The 12508-nt window shown below is 35.9% G+C and overlaps 2 long non-coding RNA genes across 2 annotated transcripts; one reads left to right on the top strand and one right to left on the bottom strand.

Annotated features, from left to right (window-relative positions):
• Window positions 1–6545: 6545 nt before the first annotated feature.
• Window positions 6546–9641, bottom strand: LOC309491905. Its single transcript, XR_014203364.1, has 3 exons — window positions 9480–9641; window positions 6793–6826; window positions 6546–6720 (listed from the first exon to the last, which is right to left on the bottom strand). It is a non-coding gene; the product is annotated as an uncharacterized lncRNA (long non-coding RNA).
• A 2252-nt stretch (window positions 9642–11893) lies between these two features.
• On the top strand, window positions 11894–12217 carry LOC309491906. Its single transcript, XR_014203365.1, has 2 exons — window positions 11894–12025; window positions 12169–12217. It is a non-coding gene; the product is annotated as an uncharacterized lncRNA (long non-coding RNA).
• Window positions 12218–12508: the final 291 nt, after the last annotated feature.

Genomic DNA, 12508 nt, shown 5'->3' with positions numbered 1-12508 from the left:
CCATGTGACCTGGCATTTTCGCTATACGTTGAGCTAAACTTTCTGTACAAATCGTTTGCTTTATGTGTGTGTTTATCAATGTTATCATCATTATTCACTCACTTTTGGATAAGTTGCGGTTCTGAAATGTCACTTTAGCTTGTGTGATTTCCGTTCTATTAAGAAAAGGAAGACATTCGTTCGACAACTCGTACAGCAACACTCCTAGAGACCAGACGTTTGCTGGGACGGCGTGGAATCGAGGTTCTGTCAAGACTTCAGGTGGGCAGTAATCCGCAGCTCCTGTAAGAAACACATTTGCACATCGTTGAGCTTTTTTTTTTTTTAAGCATCATCAAATAATTAGTAAGTCACTAGCTTCAGGTTTCCACACTCCCAAAATGCTCACCCCTGTATATGTTGCTCTCGTAGCCTTCACTACTAAATAGCTGACCGCAGCCAAAGTCTATCAGCTTGAGTTCTAGCGTGTCTTTCTTTATCAGGAAATTCTGTGAATGAATGTCATTATGGAAAACCCCACGATGGATGCAGTGTTGCACTGCCCGTACAGCCTGTCTCATGACGACCTGTGAGAACCAGTCATTCCAAGGTTGACAAGTGATCGAGTCCAGCAATCTCTCGCAGGGCTCCGGATACTCCATAACCAGAGTGAATCCTCTAGGATCTTCAAACCACTGGTACAGTTGAATGACGAAGGGGCTTATGGATTCTCGCCTCATCATCAGCAGCAGCGCCACTTCTGTAACGAGAGGTTCGGGATTCCCAGGCTAGAGAGAAGAAGCAGACAGAAGGTTAGCTGGGTAAAAATCTGAAGAAAACATCATTTTGAAATGTACTATTCTTTGATCTTTTTAGATGCGTTCAAAAGAGCCTTTTCAGCTCAAAGTTATTTGGTGCCTCTAGGCTTATTTGTTGATCACATTTACACCTAATGCTTCCTACGGGTGTATTAACTACAGTAATCTGCACTTAAACAACTCCATACACATTCAGGTTTTGGCCAACTTACAATATTAAGATAAAGATCGTTGTCAATCTTGCGCATCCGCTTGATGGCAACCTGCACACACACAAAAAAAAACATCTTATTAAACCATCTGTAAATTGTTTTAAATGTGTTTTGATGCACGCAATAGCAAAATGTTTGTACAATTCAGTAAGATTTACCTTTTTGCAATCAAATTTGCGTGTTCCCAGGAACACTCTGCCATATCCTCCGGATCCAATCATCTTTTTCACTTTATAGAGAGACTTAAAGGACTCTGAAAAACAAACAGAAAAATATGAGATCCATTGTTTTATTGTTATTTGTATTGTTTTAACTTGACTCAGTTATGCATGAAATAGCAAAATCTCTATCTGTAGACTTTGCACTGCCCAGCCTTATTTCAGTCTCACTTGTTGAGCTCTTGTTCACAGGAGAAGCCCCCACGGCACCCTGAGCAGTTCGGCCAGTTGATGTCTCTGTTGGCTCGACAGGAACTTGACCCGGCAGCGGAGGACACAGAAACCATTCGAGGCTGTCGGACCTGGACAAACCCTGTTGGTTTGGGCTCTCCGATCCATTGCCACTCCAGCTCCCCTCGGCGCAGTACGAGCCTCGGCTGCTCAGACTCCACGGGTCTCTACACATCCTCTCGACATTGGTCTCAGGGAGGGACCAAGATGAGGATGACGTGAAGCACGGAGAAGAATTTCTGGAAGCAGTTCTCCAGCATCTGGAGTGGCCTGAGGATGGAACATTTCAGACATCAAAAACTGTTTTTGTTTTTTTATAATATTAATTATCAATGTCAGTGGTCACATCAAATTGTTACTTTGGTTTCACTTTATTTTGATCCCTTTAAGACATTCTACATGTCTTAAATGTCTACTAACTCTCATTAGTAGAGTATTAGTAGACTGTTAGGGTTCGAATAAGAAAATAATATTATAATGGGGGAAATAATTTTAATATTCTGTAAAAACAAGCCTTATTTTGAGTGGAAAACAAGATAATACTGTTTAAAATAATGTTGGAGAAATAATGATTTACCATTATTTGGCTTGACGCCGGAGTGATCTGAAGCGGGTGATGACGGTTCAGGAACAGGATCTGCTGGAGGAATAAAAGGCTCCACAACATCCACAGCACTACTGGAACAGCAGCAGAAAACAGCCTTAAAAGCCTTCCAGAACCTGAGGAAACAATCAGGCCTCTTCCAACGTTTTGGAGCTTTTTCTGAAATGAAGAAAAAACAAATGAAAACAACTATTAGACCCATCTGTAGTTGCAAAGTTACTTATAGTCGACAGAATGTTCAAAAGGGACCATCAAAATAAAGTGTTACCATTACTTTAGTTGGTTTAGTTGACAAATCAGCCATTGAAAATAGAAATACAAACTAAGCCATTACTTCTTTATTAAAAGCCTATTCTGACCTCTGCGAGATTGTTTAGATGAAGTGGACGGACGTCCATCATCTGGGTTCTGCTTCGCCTTCGTCCCGTGAGCCTGACCTGTGGACACAGAAACAGAAAACTCAGATATCCAGGAAGATCCTGACTCTGTGTCTGGGTCGGGTCTGGCAGCGGCAGAGGTGGACAGTAACAAAGCACATTTATTTGAGTACTGTACTTATGTACACTTTTTGAGCATCTGTACTTTACTTGAGTATTATTTTTTCTGGAAACATTTTACTTTAACTTCACTACATTTGAAAGACAAGTATCGTACTTTTTACTCCACTACATTTCTGTCAAGGTCCTTGAGTAGAAAGTAGTTGGATTCTGACATCAATCTGATTTTCATTTTCAACTTTGGGTTTGGTCTTCTAAATGTCATTGTTTTGGAGCACACTAGCTTATAACAGTGGCTGACATATTCATACTAAAAGCCAAAAAACTTTAAATAGGCACTATTTGAGGGAACAGCCCGAAACAGGGTGTCCGAAACTATTGTGGACGTTATTGAGAGCACTTATTCAATATCTCATTCAATCCCACTACAGGATCTGTGTTCTAGAAATAAATTTTATATTGATATGAGGGCAGGCAGGCATAGATTCAGAGGCATAAGGTACTGTAAGTATTACAAACAACAATAATAAAACAATGCATTGACATTAATTTACTTTTGATACTTAAGTACTTTTAAAAACAAGTACTTCTGTACTTTTACTTGAGTAAAAATCAGTCATTTCAACTTTTACTTGTAACTGAGTAATATTTGACCAGTAGTATCTGTAACTTACTTTCACTCAAGTAAGAAAATTGTGTAACTTACTTTGTCCATCTCGGGGCAGCGGATCCTGATCACGGTCATCAGAATCGGGTCTCCAAACCTCCTGACCAGCAGCCGTCTGAGGGAAAGCAGCTCTCCTGGATCTGGAGTGATCTTAGGATGGATATTTCACATATCACATAGTTAGTTATATTTTAATAATAATAATAATCAGTAATCAATGTCTGTGGTCAATTACACATTTTTACTTCAGTTAAGTTACTCAAATTCAAAACTTTATTTCGCATGCAAGGAATCAAATAAATGTGATCAAATGGGTTCTTCAAATTAATGTAACGTTAGTCAGTCATTGTACAACATCATACCATAAACCATAAATGAACAATTAAAGCACTCACCTCCTTCGCCCATCATGCGAGCCATCGATATCCTCCTCCAAACTGCAATACAATCAACACAACACAACACAACACAACACAACACAATAAAATAAAATAGAAATCTCCTCAGAAATACACCCCTGAAAAAAATATCAAACAAATAAAAATATTCTCAGAAATTATATAACGTGTAATTAAATAAAATGTAACTCTATATAAAGGATATATCCCCCGATGTCCTTCTAGAATAAAAGTCTTCTCAGAAATGCAGAAAATAGCTTCGAAAGATCAAGTCAGAAAGTCTCAGCAAAAGTCTGTTAATTCTCCTCGTTAATTCACAACAGACAGCGGTCGATCGTGAAATGCGGATACATGCAGATTGCAGAATTCATAAAATGCGTAACTATTAGCAACTAAAATTCGAATCACGCATGCACGCGCACATCGACTCTGATTTATTAAAATGTAATGTTGACGTTTTCTTTAATATGATATTCATTCTTTCAGACCAGTTTTATTATTAAAACCCGTGGAAAATGCCACAAGGGAGAATAAATCGGACATCATATAAATAAATTAATTAAATTGGCCCTTTTCCGCATATATAACCATCAAGGCCAATCAGCTTTCAGTATCACTAATGCGTCATCCAAACGGTTAGTAGTAGTGGTGAAGAAATCCAAATTAAGGTTAAATTCTCTATTAAAATTGTTCACAATTGCTACCCTGTTAACTATAAACTTGCTAAATTTGCCCCCATTAAATATCAAACTAAAACGACAGATTGCATTGTGGGTTTAACCTGATGCAGCAAAAGATTTGTTGATTACAGTGAAACTTTTTTTTTTTCTTTGCTTACAAAAAAATTGTCTGATAATTATTAAAGCGTTGCAGTATTTCTTGACCAAAGTGCTTCTGTAATATTTAGTGTATCTATAGTGTATTAAAGGTATACATTTAATCACTTCTGTGTTTCCTGGAAATGGACCCTTCAACCTTTCCATTATTATCTCACCAGCTGAACTATAATGAGCATATATGTAATGAGCATAAATAAAAAATATAATAACATATATATACAATGTTATAAGACTGCAAATAATATTTTTACAAAACAGTTATTTCCTCCCACAATTTCTCTCATCTTAAATATATATTATAACTTTTTCTCACCCAATTGAATTTGATCAGAAGGGATGTGTAAGCACTATTATTTGAAAAACTTCTCTGTTTTGTATTATTAAAAGCATTGTTTGACTATACAAGGGTAAATATTTGATCATTCTACAATGGTATTTACCAAATGTTCTTATGCATTAATGCAGTAGTGGTTCTTCACTTTCTCTAGACTCAACTCACTGGGCCCATTTGGAGCAATCTGTGTCTATGTGCTAATATAATATACCTTGTACATCTAGCCTCTAGTCTAGAGAGAATATGGTTGTTCATATCCATATATTTACTGAATAGACAAGTATACAGTATATATATATTATACTGTACACACACAATGGGCTTACATTCAAAAATGACTATGTAAGACTACAAATGACTTCATATTTCCTGATTGATAGTTTCCCCAGTGTTGCTGTGGGTTTCACCAGTGTCCTCCGCACATGCAGGTATAGTTAATCAGGAACTAGAGGCTATATTGTGTGTGTCATCTCTGTGACAGACTGGTCACCTGTTCAGGGGGATTTTCTACCTTTGGCCTGTGCTAGCTGGGATTAGCTCCAGCTCCTGGATATTTCAGGCATACAAATGTGGTGTTTTTTTAAAGGTCAAAAGATGTAATTGGACATAGTGAAAACGCAAACCTTTATTTGTCCACTATAACAGAAACTGTGGTTCAAAAACAAACATACAAACAAAAGACTGTCTTCATGTACCGGTAATGTACTTAACATTGAGTGAGAGTAATTTGAACATGATCTTCAGGCTGCCAGGTGTGTGGCCATGTCCTCTTACTGGGAAAAAAGTAAAAACAACAATCAATAAATGAGAAATGTACAGAGGTGAATTAAGTTGCCATGTAGGTTTACTTATTCTTACCAGGATGGACAAGGCAACCAATGCACCAACACCTCTTTACTTCCCTGTGAATTAGGTAAAAATAAAGAGCCAATTACAAAACAAATCATCATTACATTTCAATCATTACATATCATTACTACATTTTTAAAGCATTTAACGTAACTCATCAAAAACTTTTAACAAAGCACCACGGAAAGCCTCCATCCTCATGTGTCATTACTGTGGTCCAGCAACACCCCCAGCACAGAGACAGAGACAGGGGAAGCTGCAGGTCGAGGGATGTACGGAACGAAAGGTGGCGTGCTGAAAGGTGAATGCTACTACAACAGAAACTAACCCCTAACCTTAACAGACAGCTTTCACCACCACTTAAAGAGACCTTTCTCCACAAGCAAAGCTCCAGCATACCCGCACTACAGCAGGTTTTGTCATCAAAGCATGAAATCTGAAATGTTAAGGATTCTTATCATCTTAACCAAAACTGACCCATAAATGCCACTCAGACTGAAGAGCAACTTCAACAACTACCGTTAACATATTCAGAAGCAAAGGAAATATACACCTGAACTCTACATGTTATATAGTTAGATTATATGTTATATTCACTGTAGTAATGTACAGAATATTTTATATTAAAATATGAATTTACAATTCTTCACCTTATTAATCATTGTTTGTGTATTGGTGTGTGATCTTCTAACCGTATGCTCTTTTGCACTGCCTGTACTCATACTGTAATCAGTAAGCAAATATGAATTCCATTCCAGATGTTTATTTTTTTAACATCCCTACACATTAGCATACACTGAATGTGGAGTTCTTAACATTACAACAGAGCTAAATATTTGTTTATGCTTTGTTAAATGGACTATGTTATTGCAGTTGGTTTCCTTTAGAAAAAAGTTGTATTACTGGTTTTGGGTTTAGTTAAATCTAGAACGGTTATAACATGAAAACTTCACCGGTTTTATGGAACACACAACATTAACAGATTGAAATACAGATTAATGCCAACCTTTCTCAGACGCGTCTTGGGTACAAATTCCACTGGAAATACGTCCAGAGACGCATGGAATGGACATTCTGTACAAATGTAAAACTTGGTTAGAAATGAATTAATTACTTAACTTGAACAGAGAATGTAGTAAAGACCACCTTTGTCGAGTCCAAGACAAGTCCAAGACCAGGACTAGTCGAGTCCAAGTCAAGTCCGAGTCCAAATAGGTTCGAGTCCGAATCAAGACCGAGTCCAGGACAGGAAAAAAAAGTCTTTGCATGACATTATCAAGACAATCATTTTGGGTTATTATTTGTTGATCTAAAAGCAAAAACAGTGTCACAACACCCAGGATTTTTAAGTATAGACATTCCCCTTGATATCATATAATCTTCTAATCTAAAGAAAACAGAATGATGACATATGGTGATACCTCATAATAGCAGTGTTAGAACTGATATACAAACACCAACCCACTACTGTTACCACTGCTAGGTACTAGTACTGAGCATTTGAGCAACTAAATTACAATATAGCTTCACTGCAGATGTACACAGTAGTGTAGAAAAGAAGTGACCAGTATTGCAGAGGGGGAACAGTATTATAGTAATACTGGTCATTTCTTTTCTACACTACTGTGTACATCTGCAGTGAAGCTATATTGTGGTTGGTATGTATATATATATATATATGGTTGGTTTATGCCTTCCCTGAAAAAAATATTGTATAGTATTATATTGTTATTTGGACGTGGGTTAATAGGAAAGACATTGTATTTTCAGAAAACATTAAAGTTTGGTTAAACAACAATGAACACAGTGTAATTTAACATATGTTCTTTTTATTTGAGGACAAACTGCAGAATTTTAAAATAAATTCATCAGGTGTTTAAGAAATTCATAAGAATAATTTTTCACAGTATACTTAACATTACAAGCATTTGTACAACGGTGTATTCTTCAAAAGCTTTTTTTAACATGAACTATAACAGGAAAAACAAATCTGAGTAAATGATCAACTTTTAGAGTGTAGCATTCTGTCTGCAGGAGAGGTAAGAACAACTATTCAGTTTAGTGGTGCACGATATATCGGCCGCTGATATAATATCGGCCGATATGGTCATTTTTTTACACATCGGTATCGTTCCGATGTCAAAATATGGCCGATGTGAACAGGCCGATATTTGACGTGTGAAGTTGAAGATGAAGTTGACGATGCTGACTCGATCTTAGCAGTAGTGAATGTGCCTGAGATAAATACACATTTCATACAGATGACATAAGCAGAGAACAGTCTGATTTCTTTCGTTTTGAATTGTTCTGTTTAAAAATAGACATTTCAAGCTTTCTATATATGTCTCCGGTCTGTGAGGCAGGTAGATTTCGGTTCATTTATGAGACGCGCTCCAGGTTCACGCGCCCTCGCCTCCGTGTCCTGATTAAATATTTTCTACTATATTTACTTCTTATTTAATTCAATCCAGGCAATTGGTTGATGAAACATTTATCAAAATTAAGATACAATTAATACAAAACGAAATTAAATTTAAAGACAGGCTTTTTGTGCTTTCTGTTTGAGGTCTCTGTGAAAGTTTTAAAGCAGTCTTAGTGGCGCTTTCAGAGCGCTCACGTCAACTGTCCCGTCCGTAACATTGTTAACGCAGTCCAGTGCGACTTATGTTTTTTTCCTCTTCATGACACATTTTTGACTGATCGTTTTTTGACTCGTAGATATTTGAATATATTGCTTGATATTTGATACCCGTTCGAATTAGATTTTTCTCAAAAGTGACAGCACGTGTGATTTGTGGATTACTGATAAGCGCGAGTGGAGAAACAGGCGTTTATTGATTCATTCTCAGTGTTGAGAAACGTAGCCTTCATGTATTACGTTATTGTATTAATAATAACTAAAGTAGCCTACCTAATTATGTTACATATTTTGTATGAAAACTAGCGTGTTCGTTACTTATGGATTAAAAAGTAGGCTACCGTTGTATCAGTGCTGCGCGAGCTCTCTCTCTCACAAACACGGACGCGCGCACACACAGAGAGAGAAGATAATTGTAAAATGAAAAATTGACGGGCAAAGTTTAAATTTTGTTCTTGCTTGTTGTTTTTCTGTCAAAATATCAGAAAGTATTTTGTATTATCCATCCGTGTTTTTAAAATTCGTTAAATGACGGACGTTTTACTGTTATTACAGCCCATGTCGGATTCGTCTTATAGCCTAGGCTACTTGTTATTATTTTTAGAATGATTCGTTATGCTATTATTGGACTCCTGTCTATTCATTGTCAACTGTTTTCTATAAATATGTTTGTATTGGCTAACATTTATTCAGTTAATGAGTGTCCTGTTTAAAATGTGCAATGTTCAAACGCAAAGACAGCACGTCACAAATAGAAGCCCTTTTCCCTGTGGTATTTTTTAGTATCATATTTGGATATTGGAATAATAAATAAATAAATAAATCTTAATTTTACACAATGTTCCTGTTTTTTTTGGTTTGTTTTTACTGTTTTCTAAGGGTTTCTTAATTTTAGACAAGTTGACCAGCACACATTACTGTATATGCAATGCAGTATAATGCATGTGTGTCGTATGTGACATATTTTGCACACAGGTAAAGGTGCCCAATATCAGACATTTCTAAAGTAAAAAAAGTATACAAATATGTACGAGTATCGTACGAATTTGACAACTTGTTAAATCTTGTGAATTATTAAGACTTTCAGACTATGTTTGTACTGATTGGGCTATGGGTTTTGTGACAAAAGGTTTAAGAAACAACAAATGCTTGATAAAATGTTTGATTTAGGGTTCGAACCAACACATGTATATACCATTGCGAATATTTGCCTTTGCAGCTGTCCGTCTCCTCCGTTTACTTGTCCTCAAACAATAATAGTCCGAAAGGTCCTTTTGGTCTTTTCAGCTGAAAAAAGAGAAAATAAATTATCATTATGTTGTTTTACATCATTCCTGTGGTAAAAGCATGGTAAGCATTGTGGTTAATGTGCATTTACAATAAGTATCACATTAAAACTACCAATAGTGTGGTAAAAGCATGGTAAGTTTTGTGATTACTGTCTTTTTACTACACTTACCACAGTAAAACTAATGTTAATGTGGTAAAAGCATGGTAAGTGTTGTTTGTACTGTGCTTATACTACAAATACAACTTTGGAACTAATTGTACTACTTTTAATCTGATATGAATATGATTAACTGATTTAAGGTCTTTAGGCCTATATAGCACGTCACGTGACAGCTAGGCAGTGTTTAATCACCCTGTTTTGAATTAGAAAGCAATAAAACGCAAAGCCTCCGTGGAGATGACAGATATAATGCCGTGACTGAACGTGAGCTAATCTGATTAATATCGACAAACAGAAAATACATTATATATATCACACATTATTCGGACAGCGTATTTACTACTTACCAACATCTGACACACGTGAACTGATGCCAAATATCGCGATGTGTTCGGAACGAGACTTCTTCAGGCTTCTAAGGGTTTGAAACTTGCTGGCCCAGAAAAGTTCACTAAACACATCGTTAATATAGTCCAAGTGACTACAGTGGCTCAATCTTAAGTTTATCAAACGACGAAAATACTTTTTGTGCGCAAAAAAACTAAACAAAAAAACGACTTTTGTAAAAAAGGCCCCCTTGTGGCCGCTAAGCATCAGACACTTTACTGTGACTCTCTCTCTCCTACTGGAAGACGCCTCGCTTCACCTGGGCTGCGTTCAGCCCCGACAAAACGTTGCACAACGTTTTTTTAAACAGAAACGGTGATGCGTTGAACACACTGTTCTGATGACGCAAGAGTTGCAACTATGGCAGCTGAGAAGGCGATTCTTTGTGAAGAATTTTCGGAGCCTGATGAAGTCGGTATAAATATGTGTTTAATACTACAAAATATGCCCGATGTTACAGTTACTGCACTCACCGCCCAGAACAAAAGAGAACATCCCAATCGAGTGAAAGGATTGCTGAAACTGAAATGGAAGCAGCACACATCTTACCTAATTCAGACTAAAACACATCTATTTAGCCTCAAATACTGACTTTATTTGTAGTTCATACTGTTTTAATACCCTGTATTTTCTTTCTCATTTTTAGGAAAAGCACTTAATTACCATTGTTTATTTCTATACCAAATGTCATACACTTGCAATGAAGCAAGATAAAATATAAACAACTACATCATTATGTTGATATCCTATATTTTTACAATAAAACTTACGACAAACATGCCTTCTAATATCCTCAATTGTTGCGTATACCGAGCTGCATCGAACACATTCGTAAATTACTGTCCTTGAACCCATTGTGCGAGTTCACTTTAATACCGCGTGCTTTATATACATGTTGCTGCTGATTGGACTGCAGTTCTGACACACCCACCAAACAAGAGAAAACGTATCTCAAATCCCGTGAGTAGTATGAAGCTGCAGACTCGGAGCCTGCATCTACAGTCCCGCACCCAGAGTCCCGCATTCTCAGACCCCTCAGCGCCTCCTATCAAATTGGATCGGATAAACATTTGAAGAACTTAAGCCGAAACGTGAGTATCGTCAATTTTATTTAGCGAATCATACTCATTCGATTTCTTTTTTAATCAAACTACTTTATAGCTCATCGATACACCAACATATGAATAGTCCATTTAATATTTAGTTTGTAACAAAATTTGAGCCGTTAATGTAGGCTATGTTTTTTTGCCGAAAATATTTTGATAGCTAACGTTAGCCTTTAACCTTGGACTTTTTGTAGACAAGCCATTGTAAAAATTTGATTAAAATTAGTTGATATAAAGTAGACCAATTAAATACATTTAAGTGTGTTAATATTAATTATTTTACTTTATATAATTTATGTAGACTACTTAAATTAGTTTTTATTAAACGTAAGTATTAAAATTAATCAATATTAATTTAACTGTGATATGAAGTTGTTGCCAGCCATTTACAACTCATACAATTGCCTAATAATCAAATTTATTATGCCTTCACTATGTATTAACCAGTCTATATTAACATATGAGCTAGAATGTGTCATTTGGCCTTTTGTTTGGGTTCCTTCTTTTAATTTGTATTGACTGAAATGTTTTATATATTAATTAATTTATTTATATGGACAGGCCATCATTCATGGCCTATATGAGATGCAGGCATTATCCTAGCAGGAGGCTGAGGAGGTGTTCCTCTGTGGCCCTATTCACTCTAGGAATGCTTTGTAATTTGCATTTGCAAAAAAATATATTATTTATTATTACACAATATTTTTGACAATGGCATTCATCTTTTATTTTAGTGAAGTCGAGGAATTTGACAGTGATTGCAAAAAAAGGAAAAAAGGAGCATTCGCCCACCAGAAAGTAATTATTATGTATTTACATTACATTTTACATTTATTCATTTAGCAGAATGAGGAGGTTTTTTTTAATGCAATTAAAGACGAAAAGTAAAGTCACTAACACAAGTCTTTCTTCCTTTTTTCTTTGCTTTGTCCTGTTTACAGCAAGATGATGTTTAGGTGATCGTTAAATAAAGTACAGAATTGTTTATTATTGGTGTTTTGTCTATTCTTATTTGAGTTTTGCTTTGCATTCAAAATATCAAAAATGTTAGCAATGTTAGGTTTTGTAATGTTAGCAAGGTATAATGTTAATTAGACCATTATAGGTTGAACTGAAAGAAAAATTCGAATTTGAATAAAAAAAAAAAACATTGTAGCAATATTGTAGCAATATAATATCACATAATATTTTTCAGAAGATACTTCAATCTGTAATTGTATCACTTCCATCAGTAATTTTCTTTCAATTTCACCCACGCTCAAAAAATAACTAAGGGGTAAT

Source organism: Leuciscus leuciscus (assembly GCF_965113295.1).
Source record: "Leuciscus leuciscus genome assembly, contig: HAP1_SCAFFOLD_704, whole genome shotgun sequence".
NCBI lineage: Eukaryota > Metazoa > Chordata > Actinopteri > Cypriniformes > Leuciscidae > Leuciscus > Leuciscus leuciscus.
The sequence above is the reverse complement of the archived record's forward strand: the minus strand, read 5'-3'. Positions and strand labels throughout refer to the sequence as shown.